This window comes from Macrotis lagotis, chromosome X (genome assembly GCF_037893015.1).
Source record: "Macrotis lagotis isolate mMagLag1 chromosome X, bilby.v1.9.chrom.fasta, whole genome shotgun sequence".
NCBI classification, from domain to species: domain Eukaryota; kingdom Metazoa; phylum Chordata; class Mammalia; order Peramelemorphia; family Peramelidae; genus Macrotis; species Macrotis lagotis.
In genome coordinates this window covers 283578318-283605579 of record NC_133666.1, presented here as the reverse complement: position 1 = coordinate 283605579, position 27262 = coordinate 283578318, and the positions used below count along the sequence as shown (strand labels likewise).

Sequence of the window (27262 nt, the reverse complement as noted above, 5' to 3'; positions counted from 1 at the left end):
TCTTGACTTGTCCTGATGACAATTTTATTTTTCAGTTAATTTAGGAAGTAAAAAAAGGAATTCTCTGTATTAAATTCTTAATAAAAAGGTAGTGGAAGTGGTCAAATTCTTTCAGGGAAATGATTATATCATCTTTAAACAGGAAATGTTAATCATATTCAGATATATCATACATATTACCCCTTGGTAGATGAAAGACTTTGGGCATGTCATCAACATCTCTGAATTTCAGTTTCTTTGTCTATACTTTGGGGAAAATGATACTTGTTCTTTTGTTGCTATAGTTGTTGTTGAGTCATTTCAATTATATATGATTTTTCATGGCCCCCATTGGGGTTTTGTTGTCAGAGATCTTGAAGTGGTTTGCCATTTCCTTCTCCAGATTATTTTACAGATGAGGAACTGAAGCAGACAAGGTTAAGTGACTTGCCCAGGGACACACAGCTAGTAAGTATCTGAGGTCAAATTTGAAATCATTAAGATAAGTCCTTCTGATTTCATGCTCAACACTCTATCCACTTTACCAATTACCAACACACTGATCTGTTCTTTCCATAGTTAAAATATATAACCTCTGCAATAGCATAATTAATTTAATCACAGAAATTTTGCATTCTTAAGCAAATCAATTAATCAAAAGTAAGCTAAGTGAAAATAAGTCCTTAGTTTGAAAAAAATCATAGATACTTTGGACTTTAACTTGTAGATTACACAGTATAAGTAATATTTTGTGATTGCCTGAAAGAATCAGATATACCTTGGGGTCTCTTTATAATTCTGCAAGTGTGTATTCCATCAGCAGTCAATGAACTGTGATTGAACACAGCAGTGAAAAACATATGAAAGAACCTATCCTGAGTTGGGGTATGGGAAGGGGATGGAGGAAGAGGTCTTTTCCCACCCACTTATCCTTGAAAACCTATGAATCAGAAGATACCATTGTAAACTTTAAAAGTTAGTAGTGTTTCTGTAAGCAATTGTCAGGCAGATAGAAGGCACAGTGGAAATAGAAAGCCTGTCCTGGAATCAGGAAGACCTGAGTTCAAATCCAGTCACTGATGTTTTACTCCTGGGTTGAGTCCCTTTAACCTAGTTTACCATAGTTCCCCATCCGTTAAAACAAATAACCTGGAGAAGAAAATGGAAAACCAATTCAGGATCTTTCTCTTTTGGGGTCATGGGGAATTGGGAATGACAAAAACTACTCAACAGCAAATGAGAGCAGTAGTGATTGATTGGCAGCTTCTACAAGGAAATCTGAGATGCACTGAATACAAATTAGATACATTGAAGCAAGACAGATTTAAGATTCCACAAAGGCTCAAGACTTAGGAATGTTATATCTAGTTATGCCTAATAGAAATTTCATGAAGGTCCCCAACATTCTCCCCCAAAGGGCAAAAAGGAGTATGTTTCCCCTTTGGTCACATAAGTTCTCTAAGTTTGAACCCATTCTCCCCAGGCAGCTTGTGCATGTAAGGAGATAACATGCCCTTAATTCTAGGGAATGTTTCCATTACAACCTACTCGCTTTACCTGTTAAATAAATTTGATTTCTAAAGTTAATTAAATCTGACTCATAATCAGTGGGAAGCACATTGGAAGGAACTCATGACTGACAGTACTATAAATCCCTGTCCCTCAGGTGGAGCCTTGGCATGCTAAAGGAAGTAGTTGTCAGCTCCATCTAGAGACTTTGTAAGTACTGGTTAAGGGGAAAGAGGATATATTTTTAAAATGATAAACATAATCCCTTGGCCAGAGACTTTAAAAAGTAATACAGTAGAAGAGGAAAATAAAGGAGAATATCAAAAACAAAAGTCAATAATATAATGATTTAGTTGGTAACAATTTTCCCAGTCAGAATTCATAAAGCACTTTGTTTTATAATTCTCTGATGATAACTATCATATAATATCAAGTACAGTTAGTATCTGCATTATTATCTCCATCATCTATTAGACTAAGTTTCATGAAGATAGGGATCATGTTTTATCTAAACTTTGCATCTTTTCTTTTGACTAGTGAAATACTCTTCACAATCATTACTTAACATGTTTTACTGAATGAATGGATAAATAACAAATTAAGTGGTTGAAGAAGAAAGACCAAAAATTCATTTTAAAGAGAGCAATGTTATGAACTCAGATTTTAAAAGGCCATGTACAAATAAATTGGAAGGAGGAGCACATGAACTAGAACAAATTCCAAGAGAGTATTGCATTATTCAGTGAAAGGCTATACTTGGGCCTATATCATATTATATTATTTTTATTTTGACTTTCAAAGCAGTTAGACCGTAGAACTTGTTGGTATTCTGAGGAATATCACCATTTTTAGAGATAGAAAAAATGGAATGTAGTTTATCATGTAGCGATGGCTACCACATGCATCAGCAGTAAAGTTAGATTTAACATTACTCAGACTACAGGGTCTCTTTGCCCATGTCAAAATAGAGGATAGAATCAGTTCCAACTGTAAGACGCTGATTTAACACTTATCAAAGTTTTAATTTTTTGGAAGTCTTTAAGTATTTCAGCAAGACCAAATAGGCAGGTAAAATAAATCAGGTTTATGGTCACAGCAGGCTCCACAATGGAAAAGCCATCAGAGCTGTTGGGTTCCTCTGTCTCAGCAGGTGCTAACTTTTAGATAATGATAATACCACAATTATTTGGTCCCTTGTGTCAATCTCCTCTGATGTTGAAAGAATAATAACTCAATCCCACAAGCATTCATTATATGCCTAATGCAGGCAAGGCCCTGAGCTAGGTGCTAGGAACAAAAAGACAACCATAACATGTTAATTCTGATGTAAAATAATCCAAAAATCATCTTAATATGTCAAAGTTAGGGCTCCAGAGACAAGGCAGGGGATTATTTATTTTCTCTGATTCTTCAGTGGATCCATATTTGTTTTGAGGTGGGTCTTCCTTCAATTGTCACCATCTATCCAAAGCTTCTCATCATTTTTGTCAGTCTTTTTGTAAATCTTCCATAAAGGATTTTCCCTAAGATGTGACATGAAGAGTTGGAGAGAATACTGCAAATATGGTTCAATGAGGGCAGTGTAGAAGGGAGGAAGGGAAGAAGCAAGCAAGGAAGGAAGGGAGGGATGGAGGGAGGAAAGAAGGGAGGAAGGGAGGGAAGAAAAGAGAAAAAAGAGAGGGAGGGAGGATAGGAGGTGGAGGGAAGGACTTGCTAAGAAATCACTCTGAAGATTTCATATGGAAGGAAGTTAAAGCTAATGCCTGAAATTGGGTTTTCTATTTCTTTATGGATTTCATTTATTCATACAAATTCCCATTCTTTCTTATCAAGAAGAAGGAATAGAAATTGCATGAATAAGTTAAATAGCATTTATACTCTATTACAGAGAATGCAACTCCAATGGGTTGATCATGTTGTTCAAATGGAAAATGGATGATTCCCTAAAAGACACTTTTATGGAGAACTTACACAAGGCAAGTGCTCACACAGAGCTCAGAAGAAGAAATAAAAGGACACAATCAAGGTCTCTCTGAAAATCTGTGGAATCCATTCTATGATATAGGAGACACTGTCACAGGACTACCCCACATGATGCCAGCATCAAAGAAGGTGCTATGCTTCATGAGCAAAACAGAATTGCAGTTGCCCAAAAGAAAAATGAGATTCACAAATTTAGATGTCTTCTTCCCATCATTTCATCTCTTTGTCTTATCTGTCATAGAACCTTCTGAGCTTGTATTGGTCTGATTTACCACAGTTGGATATGCTCTACCTTGACTTCAACATAGGGATGCTCAGGAGATTGAGAATGAAGAACAACAGCCAGCTATTTATCCTGTATGTGATTATATATGTGTGTTTTGTCTCCTCTGAGATAATGTAAGCTCTTTGATTGCAAGGCTTGCTTTTTATTTTTAGGTTTTGATTTGTTTTGAATTCCTAGTCCTTTGAACTAGTTATCTAATAAACGCTTGAGTTTCTTTTGCTTATCATGTCCATTTCTTAAAAATATCCTCAAAAAACAAAAACCAAAAACTTTAGTTCAGAGACTCTATATGGCCAAAAGAATAGAAAAGTCAATGTTTTTATCTGAATAATAAAGGTACTTCATTCTCTGTTCACCTCCTTTTATTGTTATTATTAGTTTTTTAGTACAGTCCTATACTAAATGAATGTCTTATTCATCCAGATTTGTCAACTCATTGCCTACCTGAAAATGTGTGATATTCTTCATTCTGAGCCTTTGCTCATGGTTTCACCTCTTCTTAGAATGTCCCCCTTTTCCTTTTGTGGTTCCCTTTCCTCAAAGCATTTGCCTTGCTTTTTCCTCACACCTAGAATTCTCTGCCTCCTAGGATCTCTGACTTTCTCTAAAATTATTCTGCAGAAGACCTTCCTAAATCCATAAGCAGTTAAAACAATGTTTCTTCTCTCTCCAGTTGACCTACATGTTCCACAGAGAAAGCTACAGGATTCTGGACCACCTGATACAGAATTCCAGACCACCCTTGATTCTAAAAGGAGAGAAAGCCCTGAGAGTTGTCAGAGTTATCCCCTCTCTCAGGACCTATACAGTTCACATAACTCATGGCATCATTGAAAACCTCACAAGATCTGGGTTTGCCTTTCCATGTCATGGTTCAGAGTATCCCCTTTCCTAATTGCTCTATCTTGGTCTGCTTGCCTTTTAAAGGCAAAAGTCCAAGAATACTGTTTAAATGTTTGACTGTTTATTACTCAATTAATTATCCTTACTGTGGAGTCAATGGGCCAATGTGCATGTTCATACCTTATTTAAGATATATCATCCATGCCCAGCCTCATCAAGGTAATCTCACAAGAGGGCCTTATTATTACTTTCATAAACTTATACCCATTAAATTTATCTTTTTTATCTGCTGTATCCTAGACACAGCATTTTGAGCATGAGATATTTTATAAAATGAGTACTTTTTAAAATTTAAAAATATATAATTAAAAAAAAAACAGGAAAGCTTTCACTGAACTGGGTAGCGCTGCTGTGGATGTGTGTGTTATGGGATATGATAATATGAATAAAAATTACACAGGGGAGGAAGGGATCAAGAGGTTGTGTTGTGTTTCAGTGAAGAGAGTAGCTGTGCTTAGGAGATCATAGATAATATCTATATATTTTAAGTATGATGTGGCCCTAATAAATGAATCAACCTATTTTGGATGTGAGAATTTTCTTGTTTTGATGCCTTTTAGTTTTGATGATATGTAATAATAGTAATAGTGATTAAAGACAACAACTAGCATTGCTATAGAGGCACTATGTAAAGTGCTTTACAAATATTATCTCCTTCAATCCTTACAAAAATCCTGTGAAGTTACTGCTGTCCCAGTTTTATAGTTGAGGAAACTGTGGTACACAGAGGATAAGTGACTTGTCAAGGTCAAATAGCCAGTAAATATTTGAAGGTGAATTTGAATTTTGGCATTCTTGACTTCAAGCCTAGAATTCTATCCACTATGTCACCTAACAACTTTCAAATCATAAAAAATAATAATAATGATAATGGTGATAGTGACAGTAAATAACAAACATTAATATAGCATTTGAAGTTTTGGAAAGTACTTATTGCATATTATCTCATTTGATTCTCCCAACAACCAAGTAAATTAGGGGCTATTATTCACTTTCTACTAATGAGGAAACTGAAATTGAGCAGTTAATCAGCTTTTCCAGTGTCACACAGTTAGATAAGATTGACACAGATCTTCCTCAGTCTAAGTTCAGTGCAGTAACCACAATGCAATGCTGACTTCCATGTGAACTTGTCTTCTGTTTTTGCCTTAATTATTGTCTACTTAACTCTCTGGGGGTATCTGTTACCATATTCAAGGGCAAAGATTGCCAGAACTTAATCCTATACTGTACAGTAAACAAGATGGTCTGATACACAGAGGATGAATGCTGCTGTCATTTTAAAAAATGAATGCTTTGAATAGTTTTCCTACCTTATCTAGTATTGTTATCACATCAACTCTTCCTCAGTTCAAATATTGGTTTCCTTCCTTCCTTTTAAAACAATTTAGTCTCCTTACAATCATTGTATTTCTAAAACCTTAATCTCTTGGTAGTATTTACTTAGCATTGCAAGTCTGAAGGAATGAAATAAGTAGTCACCCTCATCTGAGCTAAGTTCATTGAGAGAGGAGACAGAAAACAGTGAAGGAGTAAATGTCAAGTTAATGTTTTTCAGTTTTCTGCATCTGCACTCAGGCTCATATTCTGGTTTAGACTGGAGTCTTGCTTTCTGTTTCCCACCCTTGGTCTTGACAATGATTTACACTTGACTAGCTTCAGGAAAGGATGAGACTTATAGATTTTCAGATATGACCTTTAAGTGACATTAGAAATCATTTTGTTATTGTTGTTGGATTATTTCAGTCATGTATGACTCTCTGTGATCTCATTTTGGGGTTCTCTTTGCAAAGATATAAGAGTAGTTTGATTTCTTTCTCTTATTCAACAGAAGAGAAAACTGAGACAGAGTTAAGTGACTTGCCCAAGATTGCACAGCTAGTAAGTATTTGAGGCTGGAATTGAATCTATTTATTTTATTTCATTTTTTAGGGGTTTTTTTGCAAGGCAATGGGGTTAAGTGACTTGCCCGAGGCCACACAGCTAGGTAATTATTAAGTGTCTGAGGCTGGATTTGAACTCAAGTACTCCTGACCCCAAGGCTGGTCCTCCATCCACTGTACCACCTAGCTGCCCTGGAATTGAATTTAGGTTGATGCTTAATACTGAATCCAAGTCTGATATTCTATCTGTTGTGTCACATAGCTGCCCTAGATGTTATTTATCAAAACATTAATTTATAGGTCCAAATTGCAGTGCTGCTAGGGACTGGACAGGACAAGAGTTCTTTTCATCTGGCCTTCATTCCAGTGAGCTTTCTATTACAGCACCCTTTGGGTCTGAAAAAAAAAAGAACCTTTTTAGAGAGTCAAGTCAAAAAGACCAGAAAAGATTCTTTAATTGAGGATTTTGTTAAAATAAAAGTTTTTTAAATCATTTGCAGTTTAGGCATTATTTGTGAGCCTCATGACTTGCTATTGCTTTTCTGCATATTAAACCTGATTTCTGTTTTTTTCCTTACATGTTTGGCATGTTTTAGTGTTTTGTGGAATATTAGACTGTTAGAGTTTGAAAAGGCCTTGGAGAATATTTTCCACTATTTTGCAAACAAGGAAACTGGTTTTCTGGACAGTCTTGTTCAAGATCACATCAATAGTTTGTGACAGAATGAGGATGTGAACCCTGTATAGAGGGAATTTGGGTTCCTTTTTTTCTGGGAGGCTAAAGCTGCAATTTGGAGGCTAGAGAGATGGATCCCTCCTATGGGGTCTGCAATTCCATAGCTCATCTCATTTCAGCATAGTGTGTTTTTAGAAACTAGAAAATCTGAGGAGGAAAAAAGTGTCACTTTAAGGCCAACCTATGACTGAATCTCTTTGAACTTAACTAGGCTTGTCCTTGGAAAAGAGACAGCACATCCATCACTAGAATTGCAAGGCCTCTGGGCTAGAGAAAAAAAAAATCTCTCATTTGATATCTGAAAGTCTATCAAATTTTAATCAAAAGTTAATTGTTTTAACCAAAGCAGAGTTTCAAAAATGGCTCCTGGGATAAATTCAAAATCATATAGAAGGGTAGAATGTGGGCAAAGCAAGGACCAAGATGATTGGCTATTTTTAGGTAAAATTCCCTTTCAAATTCTTCCACTTTTTTTACCCAATAAAATTAATGATTAAATCAAAGTCAAAAAATAATAATGAACTTCCAACTGATAATGAATGAAAATAATCATCATTTAATACTCTTCGTACAAATGAGATCAAACAAGTTGGTGTGAGCTGTGAGCAGCTCTTCTGATTGAGAAGTATGTCAACTTGAAGTTAAATAAACTTTGTGTATAAGTTAAAAAAATCATAAAATCCAGCTTCTTATACTTACTATCTGGACAACCTTGGGCAAGTTATTTAACAACCTTAGGACTCAGTTTCCTCTATGAAAAAAGACAAACTGATTTTTGATGTCCCTTCCAACTCTGAGTCTGTAATTCTACATTTCTGTGGTCTTATATATTTCTAAATTTCATTCACTTGAGTAAGAGCAAAATAAGTTGGTTTTAAAAGACAACAACCTCTTTAAACATTGGAAAGATTTGCAAAGAGTTTAGATAATTCTTTGAAATTTTCAATGATTAACTTTAAATTTGTCAAAAATTTTGCTTCTCCACAATATAAATTATCTATGTAGATCACTTTATGAAAATGTAAACTGATAAGATCATTTTTGTTTCTGTTGTTGATAAGAAGGCATTACTTCCTATGAAAGTGCTGTGAGTCCCTGGAAAGGCGATACTTCAAATGAAAGATTGTTTATACTTTAGTGAAGATGAAGAATTTTGTTTCTCCCCAGGTTGCCATAGATCATGAAGGACAGTCATATTCCATCACTAGGAGAATATTTACACTAAAAAGATGGATCTTTGTTATGGAAACTGAGATTATTAGCAACATTGCAGATTTCCCTCTGTACATGGAATGATTACTTTATGGGGATTTATGGAAAGACATGGTTGAGAATGTGACAACACAGTATAGATGGAGAATCTCAGCCTCCAAGGGAGCAAGACTTGGATTTGAAATCTGCTTCTGACACAGGCTGGATCTGTGACCCAACCTCTCAGTGCATCTGGGCAACTCTTTAGGACTATAAATTTCAGCACAATTGCAAATCTAATTAATAAGGAGTTTCCTTAAGGGGTAACTCCCTACAGCAATGACCACAGGACTGGACCAAATTAAAAGAAAAGAAGGAAGGAAGGAATGAAAGAATGAATGGATAAAGGAAGAAGAACAATAAGAAAGAAAGAAAAAAGAGAAGAAAGAAAAAAGACAGAAGAAAGAAAGAAAGAAAGAAAGAAAGAAAGAAAGAAAAGAAAGAAGAAAGAAGAAAGAAGGAAAGACCAGAATTGTATATGTGTTCCTGAAGACTTGGACAGACTTCCCAAAATTCTGGTGACCCTAGAAACCTTGCCTAGACCTCAAAATACAATGACTTCCTGAGTGACCTTGAAGTTGAACTTGAGGGCACAGATAGAGTCATGGGTCCTCTTCATGCAGGGAATCATGGGCATAGGAAACATTGAAATTAATTAGAAAAATTTTTATAAATCTTTTGTTTGCACTGTTAAAACCTTGTAATCCTATTGATCCTGTAACCCTCTGTTAAAACACTTCACCTTGACCTGTAGGCTGACTTTGCCTTGTTCTCATTGGTAAGGCAAAACTAGATTATGCTGGTCCAGAGAAACCCTGCCCAGAGTCAAACTCTCCAGTGTAAGACCACCCTCCCCCTCCCCATCCCCCACCACTCCCAAAAGGCAAGCTCTCCAATGCAGGACTTGGATTACTCCTAAAACACTGCCTTATCCCATGAACCCTGAGGGGGCATTTAAGGAGAATCTGAGTGAGTGCTTCACTCTCTTCTTTCTTTCAGACTTCCTGTGGGTTAATCTAGCTCGATTTGCCAGATTAATTAGCATTGTCACAATCCACTGTGGCCTTTAATCTCTCTTAACTTTCTCTATCACTTTCTTTGTGTTGTAAAGACTTCTCTATTTTTCTTCTTACACCTGCTGTCCTGATTCAAATAGTGATTCATCACTGGAAACATCAAGCCCCCTGAAACACTCCTTGCTGATGCCTTTAGGATGTAGTTGCTAATCACAAACATAAGTAATATAAAATTTGACCTGCAGACTCTAGTGGAATAATATTTTGAGGGGTAGATTGGAGCATTTGTCCATGGGAGTTGGGAATGTGTTCTTTGGCTCAATGAGGACAGGTTTAAGTCCTCCGATTCCTTGCTAAGGGGCATGCAAAATCAACAGATCCTGATTGATCCTTCAGATCAGGGAGGGTGGGGCTTGGAACAGCATTGAGTTTTATATTTAACTGCCATAGCTGCTGTGGTAGAATGGGCAGGGAGAAAAATATCCCCCTTCCACTATGGTAAGAAATCCAAAGGAGAATTTGCAGAGTCCTAAGCTACACACTCAAAAAGGAGGGAGAGCAGAGGAGTCAGGAGAGTTTTGTCTGTTCTTTTAAAACCTTTGAGTTGAGTGGATATTTTTGGTGAAGCACAAGTTCCCCTATCATAAAGATCAAGGGACCAATGGGAAACCTTGCCTAGTGCATGTCTTCATCAAGGGCTTAGAACACATTTACCTCTTCTTATGAAACCAAAGTGCCCATTCTCAGCAACTTGAGGAGTGCCCCATTCACCTCCTGCTATGGGAATATATATTCACTAGGGTACTGATGTAAGAGAATGGAGTACAAGGCAATAGTTTGTGATGGAGCTAAATCGGAGTAGCTACAGAAACATGAGATAGAGTAACAGAAGATACTTGGAAAGTTAGAGCAGAAGAAACCAACCACCTATTACAGCATACTTGACTCAAAAGGCTGTAAAGGTATGACTTACATATGGTTGGTCTAAAATTAGTTTCATAATAGTATCATTCATATATTATAACCAAGACCTACTGAAAAGATATGAGGCTGCACTATAACTTCATTTTGTCAGTCATTCACTTATGACATTGCTCCTATAAAAATAAATAGCTGCCCTCTGAGCACATTGAACAATGTGATGCTGGATCTGACTATCTGAGAGATAAGTGATGTTAAATGTGATAGAAAAGAGAAGAAGAGAGTGATGGAAAGATTCAAGACAGTCTTATGTACTACTGAACGGAGGTGACAGGGAGCTCAGGGTATAAGGGAAGAGATGATATAACTTGTAACCAGAACTATACTTGATGACCAAGGTGTAGAACACACAGAATGACTGGATCCAGAATGTGGCTTCCATTAGCAACTGTGGGTTCTTATAGTTATATTTTAGCTTTATTCTTTCCTTATTTTCCTTCATGAAGAATAAGATTGTGATACTTAAGGGAAGCTAGGTGAATATAGTACAGAGTCTAGCATCAGGAAGATCTGAATTCAAATATGATCTCAAACACTTATTAATTGCATGACCCTGGATATGACTTTTAGCCACTGTTTGCTTCAATTTTCTGCTATGTAACACAGGGATAACAATAATAATAATAATGATAATAATAATAATAATAACAATAATAACACAACTCCCCAGTTATTGTGAGGATAAAAGGAATAATAATTTCAAAATGCTTAGCACATTTCTTAACCCATAGTATGTAATATATAAATGATACCTATTGCTCTGGTGATGATGATTATTAAGATTGATAATCATGTTCAGGTCACTGTGAGAGCATATCTTTTTGTTAGATTGAGAGCTTTTTACATGTTTATAGTATTTGATGAATTAACATATACTAGTCAGAGTCAGTAGTGAAGGATGAGGAAAAGTTTGACACTTCTTCTAGAGGTCATTTGGCTCAGGGGGAGTATGAAACTCTCTCAAGGGCCTTAACTATGGTCACATAGTCACAGAGCCCAGACTTGAAGTCAGTCTCTTTCCATTAAATTTTGGCTGTGGATTATCTTTATAAATCTATCTATCCAACCTCTATCATCCAACCTTTGAGTCAGTGCCACTCTCAGTTTCTCAATAGCTACTGAACTTTCTGCTTGGTTGCAATTCCCCTAATAGTAAAAAAAAAAACAGCCCCATAAAAGCACTTATAGCAAGTTATCAGACTGTAACCTGGTCAAAATATGGATAAGCATTCATGCAAATACATCTATCTCTATCTATCTCTATCTCTATCTCTATCTCTATCTCTATCTCTATCTCGTCTATGTCTATATCTATATCTATGTCTATATATATGTTTATAGCTAATCTCTATCTCTGTCTCTGTCTCTATGTCTAGTCTATGTCTATGTTTAATCTATATCTATATCTGTATCTGTATCTGTATCTGTATCTGTATCTGTATCTATATCTATATCTATATCTATCTATGTCTGTATCTCTATCTCTATCGCTATCTCTGTCTCTCTCTCTATCTCTATCTCTATGTCTATATCTATATCTATATACTATTACAAAAACTGTCTGAGGGCAGAGGCAGGGGCATGTTGTTGAACTGGAGAATAGATAGCTGAGTCATGGGCATCTTGTAGGAGGAAGCCTTGGTTTTATGACTAGGCACTGTAGACCATTGCTTAACAAGTATATTTTGAGTGGTTCTAAGAAATCCTTCCTTGTCTTAAAACATTGCCTTGCTAACTTTATTACTTAGGGGAATTGCAACACATCAGCAAGCCAGTCTGTTATAATTTCAATATTCTAAAATTTCATCATTGGAAATTATTTCTTTCAATGAAAATTGCTAAAGCTCTTTTTTAGTTTTCAAGAGTCTCTGGTTTTCCAGCAATGAAAAATAGAAGGATTGTGCACAATATAGACTGGTGAACTTGATTATAGAACTGTAAGATCCTAAATCCAGAGTTGAAAGAGATTTAGAGGTTATTGAGTCTACCACATTTTATAGATGGAGATAATGTTGATCTCCAACAAAATTTTAGAACATGTCAATAAGCTAATAAACATGTATTAAGCACATACTATGGGTCAATCATTGTGCTAAGCTCTGGGGATGAGCAGAAAACTTGTGAGCACTTAGAAAGGAAACCAATGATAACTAGGAGCCAACATGGTGGACTTCCTAAAAATGAATCATGAAAAAACTAATCATACTATCCTTTCTAAAAGGGTTAGGAACTTAATAGAGTAGAACATCCCAAATGAAGTGGACCTGGATTTCAGTCACAGCTCTGATAAAATTTTTGAAGATGTTTTTGGGGGCTGGATAACTGTATGAGGAAGGAGATTTGGGGGTTAATTGAAAAATGATACTCTAAGAACATTGAATATTAGACTGATATCAGCAGGAAAGAAGACCTTAACTGGTATCCCATCTGGTTCGGTGGTTTTTCTTAACCTGGTAGAAGGTAGAAGATTGGATTTATCAAATTTAAAGATGAAAAAGTCCAGGGTGGAGTTACTTAGTATATGAGGTAACCGAATGAAGTTTTTACAGTCTAGAATGACCGTTTGAAGAAAAGTAGAATGATATTTAATAAGTATAAATTTAATGTCTTAGTTTTGGTTTAAAAAAAGAAATAAAATCCTTCAATCCCCTTAGCATACTACCTTGCACATAATAGTTGCTTAACATATTGTGAATTTGCCTGTGTAGGATAAGGAAGTTTAAAAATTAGAATTTCATCTTAGTAGTAATAAAAGTATCATGTCCAGATTAAGGGAAAGAATGATCCAATTGCAGTCGATACTCAGTCATATTTGATTCTGGGTATATATTGTAGGAGCAACATTGACAAGCTGGAATATACTGAGAACCAAGTGACTAGGATCATGACAGTTCTGGAAACTGTGTCATAAAAGAGTCATTTTTTTGAGGTGCTAGGAATATTTAGCCTAGAGAGTAGTAAGAGAAAAGGAACTGAAAGGAATATGATAACTGATGGCAGAAGTCTGAATGATTGGCATATAGAAGAATCATCTATGTAACTTCCAGAAAGGGCTCAAACCTAGAGCTTGAATACCAAATCCATTGCTCTTACCATCATATCTCATTGCTAGAGGCAAAATTTTTCCATCCCATAAGATTATTCTGAACTGATTTTCTTGACTTGAGCTTTTGCCTGCTTTAAGAGTGTTTTAACTGGATAGTTATAGAATTGAAAGTAAGTGGGAATACAAGAAGTTAGAGAATGGTGTACCTTACCTCGATATGATATTTGGAGAGCAGGGTATATTCACAATGCTAGGATTAACACTAATCCAGATTTCTGTTCTTCTTTTTTTGTTCTATATGCATTTTGAGTGCATAAACATCCTTGGACTTTTGGGGGGGCAAAAGGTGGTGGGAACAAAGGTAAAATGTAAAAAAAAAAATCATTTGAATTCAATAGAGTGAAAATATAAGTAAGGAACACTTTCTCAAAGAGGGACCATCTATATGGAGAGAGTGTTGCAATTCATCTTAAAAGGTAAACATTCTATTTCTATAACCCAAGAATAGATACCTTTTAGTAGTGTTGTAACTTATTGTAACTAGGTGGCATAGTGAATAGAGTACCAGACCTGAAGTCAGAAAGACTCATATTTTCAAGTACAAATCTGGCCTCTAGACACTAGCTATGTGATCCTTGACAAGTCACTTAATATTCTTTGACTCAGTTTTTTCATCTGAAGAATGAGTTGGAGAAGGAAATGGCAAACCATTCTGGTATCTTTGCCAATAAACCCACAAATGAAGTCATGAAGAGTTGAAGACATCAAGGTCCTATAATTCTAATTTTGTTTTGAAAGAGTTAAGTTGGAAGGCACTGATGAGAAGAATCCTAGAGCATTTCCAAGTGGTATCTTTCTCAAGGAATGCTTTGATTAAACTTTTAGGTATATATTGCTTACTTTTCTCACCTTGCTTCTGCTCCTGTTATTTTGATGAGAAATAGGAGGAAAAGTGTATTCAAGGGGATATCAATTTCACATTCCACTGAACTATGACCCTACACTTGCAATCTCTTGACTTCCTTTGGACATCCATGTGACTGCACTGTCAGCTAGCTAGTTTTCCTGGATCTCATTTAGTTATTTCCTCTTTCCTAAAAGAAAAATTGCTCTGTTATCACTTCCAAACCCTATACTCATGCTCTCTTTTTTTTACATACACAGCACATATATCTTTAAGTGGGTGCCTTTTCCTTTTTATTGTTTGCTTGAAAAATATGTGTTTTAAAGCAATATGTTAGGATATGACTGATATTTTTCATGCAGTGTAAAAAAATCAGTGAGCACAGAAATTTAGAAAATTAATAATAAGACTCTGTGGAGACTCAATTCCTTAATTAATATTGAACAAGAAAGCATTTATAATTTTTGGATTATCAAAAAGTGAGTGAAAAAAACATTCCAGATAGGTCCCAAATCAGTCAGGAAGGTCATTAGGAATTTAACAAACAGTCTGACTACCAGTTATCTTATTTATACAGGATGAAAAGCAGAGTGAAATAGTGAATAAAACTCTGAACCTGGAATTAGGAAGAGCTGAGTTCAAATATATACTAGCTGTAGGTTGGATATTCCTGGGCAATCCACTTAACTCTGTGTCTTGTGTCCTCATCTAAAAAAGTGGGGATAAATTAGAAGATATACTTCCTGGGATTTTTATAAAGTTGAAATGAGATGCTCTGTGCCCACATTTTAAAACCCCATGATATTTGTTGTTCAAATGTATCTGATACTTTGTAACCTCAAGTGAAGTTTTCTTGGCAAAGATAATGGAATGGTTTCTCCAGTTCTCCAGTTCATTTTACAGATGAGGAAAGTGAGGCAAATAGGTTTAAATAACTTGACCAGGGTGACAGAGCTACTATGTTTCTAAGGTTAGATTTGAACTCGGTTTTCCTGACTCCAGATCTTGATGCTCTATTTACTACACCACCTGGCTGCCCTTTATATTTCCACATGATAGCCCTTAAAATACTTGGCTAGAATGAACATTTCTCCCTAAATCCTCTCTAGTCTAAGCCGACCTTCCCTTGCTCCTTCAATAATAGTAGTAGTAGTAGTAGTAGTAGTAGTAGTAGTAGTAGTAGTAGTAGTATCTATATGAACTTTAAGTTTTGCAAAGAGTATATATATTATCTCATTTGATGCTCACAATTTTGTGAGACAGGTGCTATTAGTATAATGCATTTTATATATGAGGATACTAAAGTCCTCAGGGTCATAGACCTTGAGGCTGGATTTGAATTCAATATGGTTCCAGGTCTAGCATTCTTTGCACTGCATTGTTATTCAGTTATATCTGACTTTGTTATTCCATTTTGGGAAGTTTTCTTGGGTAAGATATTGAAGTGATTTGCCTTGTCCTTCTCCAATTTGTTTTACATAGATGAGGAAACTGAGGCAAACAGGATTAAATGACTTGCCCAGGGCCACACAGCTAGTAAGTGTCTGAGACTGCATTTGAACTCACATCTTCCATATCTGAGGCTCTATTGTAGCATCTACCTACCTTAAGTGGGTAATAATATCATCAGTTAATATTTGAACCACAAATTTATATATCACCCTTCCTCTTAGAAACTTTGAACGTTTCCTGCACAATTTCTCTTCAATTCTTTGAATCTCTGCAAGGTGAAGAGGGCTGGGGTCAAAAACACATGTTTTCACCAGTCAGTTAGTCATAGGGATAACCACATTGAGAAACTGAAGTTATTATTTAGTTTTTGATGATATGTTTTAGGCACAGTGAAAACACCAAGGGACAAAATTGTATGGCTGAAGAAGAAGGAGGGAGATGTTGTATTTGGAGTCAGGTCTTGGGTTCAAATCCTGATCAACTGCTTACTACTTATGTAATTTTGAGAACACATTTGATGTTTATGTGTTTCAGATTCCAAATCCATTAAATGAAGGGTTTGTACTAAATGATCTATAAGCTCTTTTTCAGTTCTAAATCTAAGATGTTGTGTTTTATCTGAAGCCTGACCTTTATGTGTAGTTGAAGAGCTTGAAGGAAAACTAAAACTTCATTCCAATTCATCAGACTGCTTGCAGACTGTTCTGGGTTTTTCCAAAGTTGTTGCAGTTAAGCTTACAATGTGGCTTATTTCTACAGAAAGGAGTTGGGAAAATGGGTTAGGTTGGGGATACTAGGTGGCTCAGTGGATAGGACACTGACCTTAGAGTCAGAAGGACCTGAGTTCGAATCCAACATCAGACTCTTGACAAGCCTGTAACTTGTTACCTTGGGCAAATCACTTAACCCTGATTGCCTCACATCCAGGATCATCTCCAGTCCTCCTGATCCATATCTGGCCACTGAAGCCAGAAGTCTCTGGAGGAGAAAGGGAGGCTGGTGACTTTAGCACAGCATATTCTCACTCAATTTAGGTGCCTGTTATAGCATTACCTCCCTGATGTCATGGCCTTCTTCAAGAATGAAGGTCAACCATCATTCTCATCATGTAGGTACTATATTCTAAGTGCTTTAACAAATATAACTCATTTGATTCTCACAACAACTCTAACAGGGAGGTGATTATCTCCAGTTAAGGAAACTCAGGCAAAGACAGGTTAAATGACTTGCCCAGCTAAGTTGTGCAGCTAATAAATGTCTGAAGCTGGATTTGAACCTATTTTCCTGATTCCAGGTCTAGTGAATCTTAACTTTGCAACTTCCTAGTGTGTGACAATTCAATTTTTCTTAAAAAAGAGGGACTTAATCAGAGTCATCAACCCTACTTAATAGTGAAAGTCAGATGAGATAATGTATATGATTTACCCATTTTAAAGTGCTGTTTAAAGATCAGTTAGTATAATTAATATTATTATTTCTGATCAGGGAATTTCCTGGCTAGCTATGTGTAACAGTGGTTAGATCACTAAGCCTGGAATCAGGAAGATCTAAGTTCAAATCTAACCTCAGACTCTTTCTAGCTAAGTGACTGTGGGCAAGTCACTTAACCCTGTGTACCTCAATTTCCTCATCTGTAAAGTGAGCTGGAGGAGGAAGTGGCAAATACTCCATTCTCTTTGCCAAGAAAACCCCAAGTGGGGGTCACAAAGAATCAGATATGACTAAAAATTACTGAACAATAACAATAGAAGTATTTTTAGAAGGCATAGCATAGGATATGTAAGAGACATTGAAGACCATCTAGGCCAAACTCCTTATTTTATTGGCAAGGAAAAAATCCAAAAAAATTGCAACTTGTCCAAGGTCACCCAGATCCTAAGCCTTAAAAACCATAATTCAAATCCAGGCTCTCTGACTCCAGAGTGCTTTTTACTGGTGCATATTGCTTGCCAACCCAAATGCAGAAACACTGCCAGAGTTTGTACACATTTTACATTGCTCACAGTATGCTGGCTCTTAAAATATGAAGACAATGTGTGGTGCTTTTCAGAAGGCCTTCCCGGTACAGGAGAATTCTGCTTTTTTTTTTTTTTTTTTCTCATAGCTCCCCCTGCTGCTCCCAGAGGGAAGGCTCCCTGGGTCTGGTTCCTTTTGCTTTAAACTTTTCAGGGATTCCATGATAACATGGCTGGAACACATTATCCTGAACTGAACCATAGCCAGGAAAGTCTCAGGGGGGGAATTCTTTTCTGACATAAAATTAAACCTGGCTTCAACATCTCTTAGGAAAAAAAGAGGGGGTGAGCTGTTGAAATTTCCTGGATTGTGATTCTATTCATTAAATAAAGCAACAACAAAAATCCCCAAACCCCAAACAGTCCTCATCATCCTCATCCTCATCCTTATCCTCATCCTCATCCTCATCATCTTAAAATATAAAACAAAACCTGTCTGCTAGGTCGAGTCAAGCCTCCCCATCCATTCTAGTTGCTCCCCTTCCCCCTCTGTATCCCATGGAAAACTGAGAGGGCTGGTTCAATTTACCCCACCCCCTCACATGAAAACATGCCCTTTTATTTACCTGGTGTAGGGGAAAGTTTGATGTTGCTCTTTCTCCTTTCCTTATGGAACATCTTAGTGCCTCTGCCAAAAAACACTGAAGTTCTACACAATTCCAGACATGGATTCGCTCCCTCCTCATATTTCACCCTAAAAGAACTTGACCTATAAATGGAGCTAGCAGGCATCTCAAGAGATAATTCCTCCAGAAAGCCATGTTCTTCTCCTCCCTTTCTTCTTTATAGATACAGGGAATTACAAGTATGGAACCCTACATACAACCTCAGAATTTGGGGATGCATTAGTTTTAATGAACTTTTTCCCTTCCTGTCTTTTTTTTTTCTCTTTTTACAATGGACAATTTTCTAGGAAAAGGAGGGAGATATTGAGAAATATAAGTGATATAAAACAAAAAAAAATCAATAAAGATTTATTTAAGAAGGGGAAAAAGCCAGGTTTAAAATTGGGGGAGCCAGATAATAAAATTATAGATAGATAGTTAGATAAAATCTAACCTTGGGCACAAAAAGTCCCTTTGCTACTTGGGGGTCTCAATTTTTTTCATCTTTAAAAGGAGGGCCTTGGGTCATATGATCTTTAAATCCTCACTCTAGATTCTGTAATCTGCTTATGCATTTTAATGAGTAGCAAATGGCTTCTGGGTTCTGGAGACAAAGTATTTTCTTCTCCAATTAGGTACTGAATGAGTAGGTGAGAGCAGAGGATCTTGAGAATCCAGCTGAGGGAGTCTTTTGTTTCCTCTGTGTCTAAGGGAGGCAAGAAAAGTTATATCTGCCCTCACACCACTTCCAGGAAAGTACAGATTCATGGATTGTAGGTCCTCATTTAATAGATGAGAAAACTGAGGCCCAAAGGGAAGTAACTTGCCCAAGAGCACATGAATAAAGTGGCAAAGTAGAAATTTGAATGTAGTTTTCTATTTTTCCATTTGCCTGTTCAGAAAGTAGGTAGCTAGATGATGCCATAAAATATAGATTCATCATCCTGAGTTCAGATCTAACTTCAGAAACTTACTAGTTATGTATCTGTAGCCAAGTCATTTAACTCTGTTTGCTTTCCTCATCTATAAAATGATCTGGAGAAGGAAGTAGCAAGCCTCTCTGGGTGTCTTTGCTAAGAAAACCCCAAATGAGATGACAGAAAGTTGGGCAAGACTGCACCACAATAAATTCAGAAATTTTTTTTTCCTAGAATTAGTGAGCCAAAATTAATGAATAGATGAAAAATGTATCTTTCTTGGTGACCTTGGTCCTCCAAGAGATAGAATTAGACATTTGAAACAAAAGATTCAGGGATTGATCTCAACCCATTTCTTTAACACTACTTCCCTTTCTGTTCCTGATTCAGTGAATGATTGTGACCCCATACTGTATGCTGGATAGAGAGACAACATTCAGTTCAAGTATTGTTAGCAACATGGGGATTTAGAAGCAGGGGGGCTGAAAGTATTAACCAATTTTCTGTTAGGTACAGAAACTGCTATTTTGGGTCCCCTTCAACTCTGAGTTCTTTGGGTTCTGACTGCCAAACCTCTGCAATTGTCTTCTGGTAATTGATCTGCCATTGAATGTTTTTCTCTAGAGTGAAGAATTTATCACCTATATGATCATATGGCTAACACTTAAAAAATCACAAATAATTAGAAATTCTCAAGTGCCTTGGTATTTAAGGTAAGTACTAGTGATCATACTTTTGCCTAATTGCTTTGGAAGGAGTGTAAAATCAGGACCTTCTCACAGTGGAACAATGAAGTCATATTTGGGTAGCTTTCCTCCTGTATTTGTGAATATATGCCTATGTGTTTCATGGGAGCAGTTTTTTTGTTTGCTGAACTACCTAAAGTTGGATTGTTAATGACAATGACCACCTTAGGGCATGTCAGAGTCAGAAGTCAGAGAACCTTGACCAGTAGGTGATATAGAACACTATGGAAGTCCCTTTCATTTGTCAAAATTTACTTTTCTAAGGGCTGACTCCAAGAGGCCCTATTCTTTGAAAACTAATCTGATAAACTGTTCCTGTTAGTATATATTAGGCATTATTGATAGGTTTGCTATTCTTTTAGCTTTATGGATTTTAACCTGGACATTATAGGATAAATAATTTCTCTGAAAGAACTGCTTCTAGTGGTAATGCCAGAATTTCACAATGATTGTTGACCATGGGTAAGATTTTAGACAGAATAGTCTTTCAGGTCTCCTCAGAAATCAAACCAGGTGTGATTTGTCCTAGCTCCTTTTGGGGTAGGACTGGACTTTTTCAGTATTCACTGATCATGCTGCTATTATTTCCTTGTTAAGTTAGCTTGTTATTCACACTAGGGTGTGATTTTTAAAAAACGTTTTCTCATGCAATCTGAATGTATCTAGGAGATAGATTAATTTGTTTCTCTAAAAACATGAACTTTTGAAATTGAATTCATGTGAATAAACTAAAAAAATCATGACCCTCTATTTGGACAAATAAAAAAGATGTCATTCTTTAGAAGAGACCATATTTATGCTATTCTATAATACCAAACATTAGATGTCCTGAGAATTTGAGTAACCTCCCTTGTTTGTTGGATACTGAGCCAGTCATGACAATAGTTGATTTCCCCACTAGGAAAGCCAAAATATTCTCGTACTTTTCTAGCTATTATTTTCTTATGAAAGAATTATAAGGGAGAACTCCATATCTCTAATGCTATCTGGAAAATACTGAAATGAACAGATTTTACTCTGCCACCCTCAAAGGCAAGGTAATAATTCTTAAAAAGAGTCTTCATGCATGCTCATATTTCACAGTAATATATCTAAAAACAATTCATTTGGAATTGGGGAATAGTTAAAATATATTGTGGTATGTAATTATAATGAGATTAAATTACTGTTCTCTAGGAAATGATGACTATGATGAAAACAGAAACACTGGAGGATAAATATATATGTATATACAATATAAATATACACATGCAAACATGCACACACATACATATACATACATAAATACATGCATATTGTTGCAGAATGAAATTATCCAAACAAGAAAAGCAATATCCATAATGATTACAATTATGCAAATAGAAGGAACAACAATAGCAATTAAAAGGAAATTGAATACTGTGAAATTCCAATATACAAACTTGATCATGCAAAAAGTTATAATGGATACTTGTTTTTATAGTCATCATAATAAAGCTCAGTTTGTTTATCTTTTGATTATTCTATACAAGCTAGATTGGTTAGTATCCCTAGGCTTGCTTTGAAATGGATTTACAATCCTTGAGTAACTGAGAGATGAGACAAACACAGGAAAGCTGGACCCTCTGCTTCTGGAACTCACTTTAAGTTTGACCAGTGTTTTTGATGTGTTCTGGATTTCCCCCTTTGTCTAGGTGGTCTTATACATTAATTAGCTTCTTGAAGTGCTGAAAAATGGAAGACCAGAGGAAGCAGTTTTAATTCAATTCTATAGACATTGTATTAAATATCAAATATCCTTTCAGTGAGCTATATGGTTATGTATATTGGGATAGCATAATCACCAGAGAAACAGAGTTGGTGGTGACTGAAAAGTCAGTATAAGTACACATAATGGGTATAAGTGGGTTGCAGCATATTTCTAGCTATTACCTACCTGTAAGAAGAGATACTAGGGATATCATTTAACATACTTAACATACTTATGATTGATTACACAAGGACTTGATTAATTTTTTTTTTAGTTTTTTTTTTTCCTTGAAAGGCAATGGGATTAAGTGGCTTGCTCAAGGCCACACAGCTAGGTAATTATTAAGTGTCTGAGGTCAGATTTGAACTCAGGTACTCCTGATTCCAAGACCTGTGCTCTATCCACTGTGGGACTTGATTAATTATGAGTCAATATGAAGGGTAGATGAGTTGTTGTGGTCTGCACAGATAAACAGAAATTTCACATAGATGAAATGCACATTAGACCATCCTTTTCAGAACACAATGCTAATACTAAGTTTTTTCTTTGGTTTCTGTTCAGAGTAAACTCTCTCTCCCACCACAGATGGGTAAGTCTGTAACTTGGCTTCACAGAGTTGCCTGGGGGCCCCTAAAAGACTCTAGGGTAATCCACTGTGAATCAGAGGGAGAATTCAAATCCAGGTCTTAATGAGTCTGAGGTTAGCCCTCTGTCCACTATAATAAATAATTAGATAATAACAGAGTTACAAAATTGATATATAATGTGGGTAGAGAATTGGGTCTGAAGTCAGGAAGACTTGAATTCAAGAATGACCTTTGACACTTACTAACTCTGTGACTGTGAGAAATTCATTTAATTTCTTTTTTGCCTCATGATTTTTATTGGTGAAATTGATATTATAATAAATAGCACTTACCTCCTGGGGTTGCTATGAGAAATATATGATACAAATTGTGAAGCACTCAGCATACTGTCTGCCACAGAATAAACACTATGTAAATGCTAGCTGTTATTATTGTAGTTATTATTATTGTCCTCAGGGAACTGACCATCTGTTAGTGTAATATACTTTCAAAATTTACTTTTGGCCAATTCCACCTAAGTTCTCCTCAAACCCTATGCCAGTAGAACATAATCCTTTGAAGTTTCTACTAAACTGGAAAAAAAGACCAGCCGATTTAAATACAAAGAAACTTGTAACCAGAAGGTTACTACAAAATGGTAAGTTCTATGGCAACCCATCAAGCAGATAAGAGTAAAAGATAGCTTTCAGTAGCAATGATGGATTGACAGAAGTTTAATAATTACAATTCTTGGATTTATCAGTATACATTATTTAAATTGATGATTCTTATAATGTAAGATCTCAATGTAATGACTGTATAATGCCCATAGTTGAAAAAATATATTAGAAAGTAGATCCAGCTTGTAGACCAATTGGAATAACTTCTGACTGCATGTCATAAACTCTTTCTCTCAGAAGACAGTTGGAAAGCATTGAAAATGGCGAGGATAATGACACCAGAAAATAATTTAAATTGACTATATCTATCTGACTATAGAAATATGACTTTATCATTTTGGAATTGGCTCCCTGTGTGCACCAAACTTGAAGAAAGATTAGTAAATGAGAGTCTATTGTATGGAATTATTGTAGCTCCAGACCTATATGTTTAAAGAGACTGTTTTCAAAGGTGAGAAATGGACACAAAGAAATGATTGAATTTGTTATTTTTCATTGCTTAGAGAAATTTTAACAGGTAAAACTGTTGTCACAACAATGAGACCAATCAGGGCAGAATTGCTTTATCCAGCAAAGACTTGATCACTTTGTCAAGAATAGGGGCATGGTAGACTAGGTAATCACAAGTTTACACTGCAAGATAATTTGCAAAACATTAAGAGTGTTGGAAGATGAGTGGTATTGTTTCAATAGTAAGCTGAAGGAGGCTAGGAGAAAGTGAGTCTGTGGGAGATTTTAGTGTGAGACTCAGTTAAGCCGGATTATCTTGAAGGCATTTATGGATATCAGATATGAGACAACATATAGAGGTGTAAGTCAGAAATTATACTGGCAGCTCTAGGGTGAATTGAGCAATGGCCAAATGGAACATAGATTTTCCTAATGAAATCAAAATTTTCTAGGTGCTTACTCATATCTGCACATTATATTATGCAGATATTCATCTGCCAAAATACTACTGTGATGCCCCATCATAGTCTGCATGGAGCTGTACCCAGTGTCTTGAAGGCTAACAGAGTGTAAACTATTTTTTTGAATTTTGAAAGGTTTTTAAATCTTGCTTCTTCAAATGCATAAAAAAACTCAGGTTCCACATTCTACCTGAAATCCTTCCCTTTTTCTTCCTCCACCATTTGTTAAGGCTCTTTTTCTCTTCAAAATAAATTTTTTTATTTGCTTGTCTGTGTACTTGCTGTTTCCCATCAGTACAATGCAAGACCCTTGAAGACAAAGAGTTTCATTCTTATTATTGTACCCAAAACAGTGTGATGCCTTTTATTTTGAAGGGTATATGATAAATCATTGCTTAAAGAAATATTTAAAGAGAAACCTTATTTAAAAAATCTTTATAAAAGAAATATGATATAAAAATCTTCTTGAGCTTTGCATTTCCAACTATCCTCTGGGTATGTCCATTTCAATTCACTTCAAAAAAAGCTAATAAATGGAATGTTATCAGTGGGAATGAAAAGGAGACATGCAATTATTGTGTTAGACAATGATCAAAGCACACAATAACTCTTCATATTTAATGTGTCCAAAATTTGCATTCTCCCCTCCACCCCTTTAACTTCCTTTTTTCTATTATTGGTATCACCAACCATCTTCCAGTCACAAGGTTCATGATCTCTGAGTCATCTCAAATACTTCCCTCCACATTCCATCAACTTCCAAGTCCTGACAGTTATAATTCTGCAATATCTTTTACATGTCTTCTTTTCCTTCCCATTGATACCATTCCATTTATTAGCTTCATTCTATCTCACCTGATCTGCTACAATAGGCAGAGTTAGCTGGGTTGTGCAGCAGATAGAGTGCAGATTGGGAGTATGGAAGTCTTGAGTTCAAATCCTACATCAGATACTTATTAGCTCACCTAGCATATGCAGGTTTTTAATAAATGCTTATTTCTTACCTTTCTTACCATTTATACCATAAATAATATTGAAGCTGGATATCAATATCACGTTAATATCCTGAGATTGCAGAGTGAGAGTTAGAAAGGACCTCAGAAGTCATTCAACTTAACTTCATCTTTTCAAAGATGATAAAACTGCGATTCAAGAAGATTTAGTGATTTGTCCAAGGTCACACAGATAGATCTTGTATTTAAGCTTTATAAAGAACTTTATACAGAGAAAGTTAAGCAATGCAGTAGATAGTATATTGGACTTGGAAGGCACAAAGAACTGAGTTTATATCCTACCTCAGACATTTATTGTTTGTGTGACCTTGGATAAGTCACTTAACTTCTTTCTGCCTTAGTTTCAATGAATATGGGGATAAAGACAGTGCCTAACTCTCAGAGTTGTTGGGAAGATAAAATGAGATAACATTTGCAAAAGGCTTTAGAGCTCTATATGAATTCTGCCTATCATCATCATGATCATCATCAATTTGTCTCCCTACCTTGAGTCTCTTCCCTCTCCAATTTATCCTTTACCTTGTTGCCAGAGGAATATCATTAATGTACACATTGAACCTTTCATTTATTTCCTTGATCAGAAATCCTTCAGTGTCTCCCCATTGCCTTGAGAATAAATACAAACTCTTGGCTCCAGCATTCAGATCTTCCACAGTCTAACTCTAACCTTCTTTCCTCCTTTTTCTCCTACCACCCACTATCACACACTCTATGTTCTGGACAAATTGGACAGCTGGTCATTTCCCAGTTTTATCCTGCCTTTTTCTGATTCTATGCCTTTCCCCTTAGCTAGAACAACATTCCCTGTTTTTCTATTGAAATCTTTCTCTTTCTTCCATGTTTTCCATGTTTTGCTCTTCTAAAGTGAACATATCTACTCAGTTGACAAATCTTGTTGTTTCTATCCTCCTAGCATCTCTTTCCATTCATTCAACTAACCTAGGTTTGATTATGTCATTCTTCTAATCATATTCCTGTAACTCATTATTTCTAGTGCCAAATAAAAACTCCTTTGTGGCATTAGAATGCCTGCTGTTCCTCACACACATGGCCCTCAATTTCCTGTCTCCTTGTCTTTGCACTGACTATTCCCCCATATCTGGAATTCTTGAAATTCCTGGATTCCTTCAAGTCTCATTTCAATTTGTGCCTACTGCAGGAAACCTTTCTTGACCCAATTAGTAACTAGTGTTTGCTCCTCCCCATTGAACACAATTTATATGTGTGGCTAGTATGTATCTCTAAATAAACATGTTATTTCTAAAAGAATGTAGTCTTCCTGAGGGCAGAGGGTATTTTACTTTTGCATTTGTATTCCTAGCTCTTAGCATAGAAACTGATTAATAAGTTCTTGATTTATGGATCTATATTGTCTCACATCTGAAATATCTCTTTTATGCATTTACTATATATGAACTTTCATTGTGAGAAGAAGTATGGTGGATAGTGGTTTGACTTTGTAGACAAGAAGGTCAAGGTTCACATTTTAGTTCTGGCACTAGCTGAGCAAGTCACTCAGTCCCAATATCTTTCAGATATCTCCCTGCAACCTCTCAAGTCACAGACCAATTTGCCATTGAATTGGATGGAAAGTTCCTTCTCCAGGAGTTCCTTGTGTTGACAAGAACACAGATCCTTCCCATAAAGTAACAATAATAAAATTCAAAGAGAAATATAAGGGCTTGAATATTTTCCCAGTTGTAGAATGGGTTTAAACCTATATCATTCACAAATGAAATGTGTTTCATTGCCAAAAAAGACAGAATGAAGAATTTTTGTTCCCTCAGTTTTCTCCCTGATGATGAAGTATAATTGATTCAGTATGAGGAGACTTTCTTTTTCATTTATATTTTTCTCTGACTTATATAACTGATGCTATAACCCATTAAGCTTAGGGAGGACCTAATCTGTGTGCTTAGTAGAATCAGATGTGACTGAAGGATGGTTTCATGTACATTTTTGTGGGCTTCTTAAGGCAATTAGATCCTGCCAAATAGCCAGACCTTTCTTAATGGGTCCTCACAACTTTGGCATTATTGTAAAAAGACTATGGAGAATTGATCTTACCCAATCTCTTAGGTTTTCTGATTCTATATTTGACAAATAGATTTAACTTCAGACTTTCAACAGAGGACTTGAATGGAAAGATAT

At 35.9% G+C, this 27262-nt stretch overlaps 1 long non-coding RNA gene across 8 annotated transcripts in view; it reads left to right on the top strand.

Annotated features, from left to right (window-relative positions):
* The window catches only part of LOC141503344 (uncharacterized), a 154199-nt gene extending 131549 nt beyond the window's left edge, over positions 1 to 22650 (top strand). For 4 of the 8 annotated variants that reach the window (XR_012472819.1, XR_012472816.1, XR_012472814.1 and 1 more), the window contains one exon: positions 383 to 3098. This is a non-coding gene — a long non-coding RNA (uncharacterized LOC141503344). Of the gene's footprint in view, positions 1 to 382; positions 3099 to 3376; positions 13925 to 20090 lie in introns of those variants that run through there. The other 4 variants (XR_012472817.1, XR_012472820.1, XR_012472818.1 and 1 more) reach the window with 4 other exon arrangements.
* Positions 22651 to 27262: the final 4612 nt, after the last annotated feature.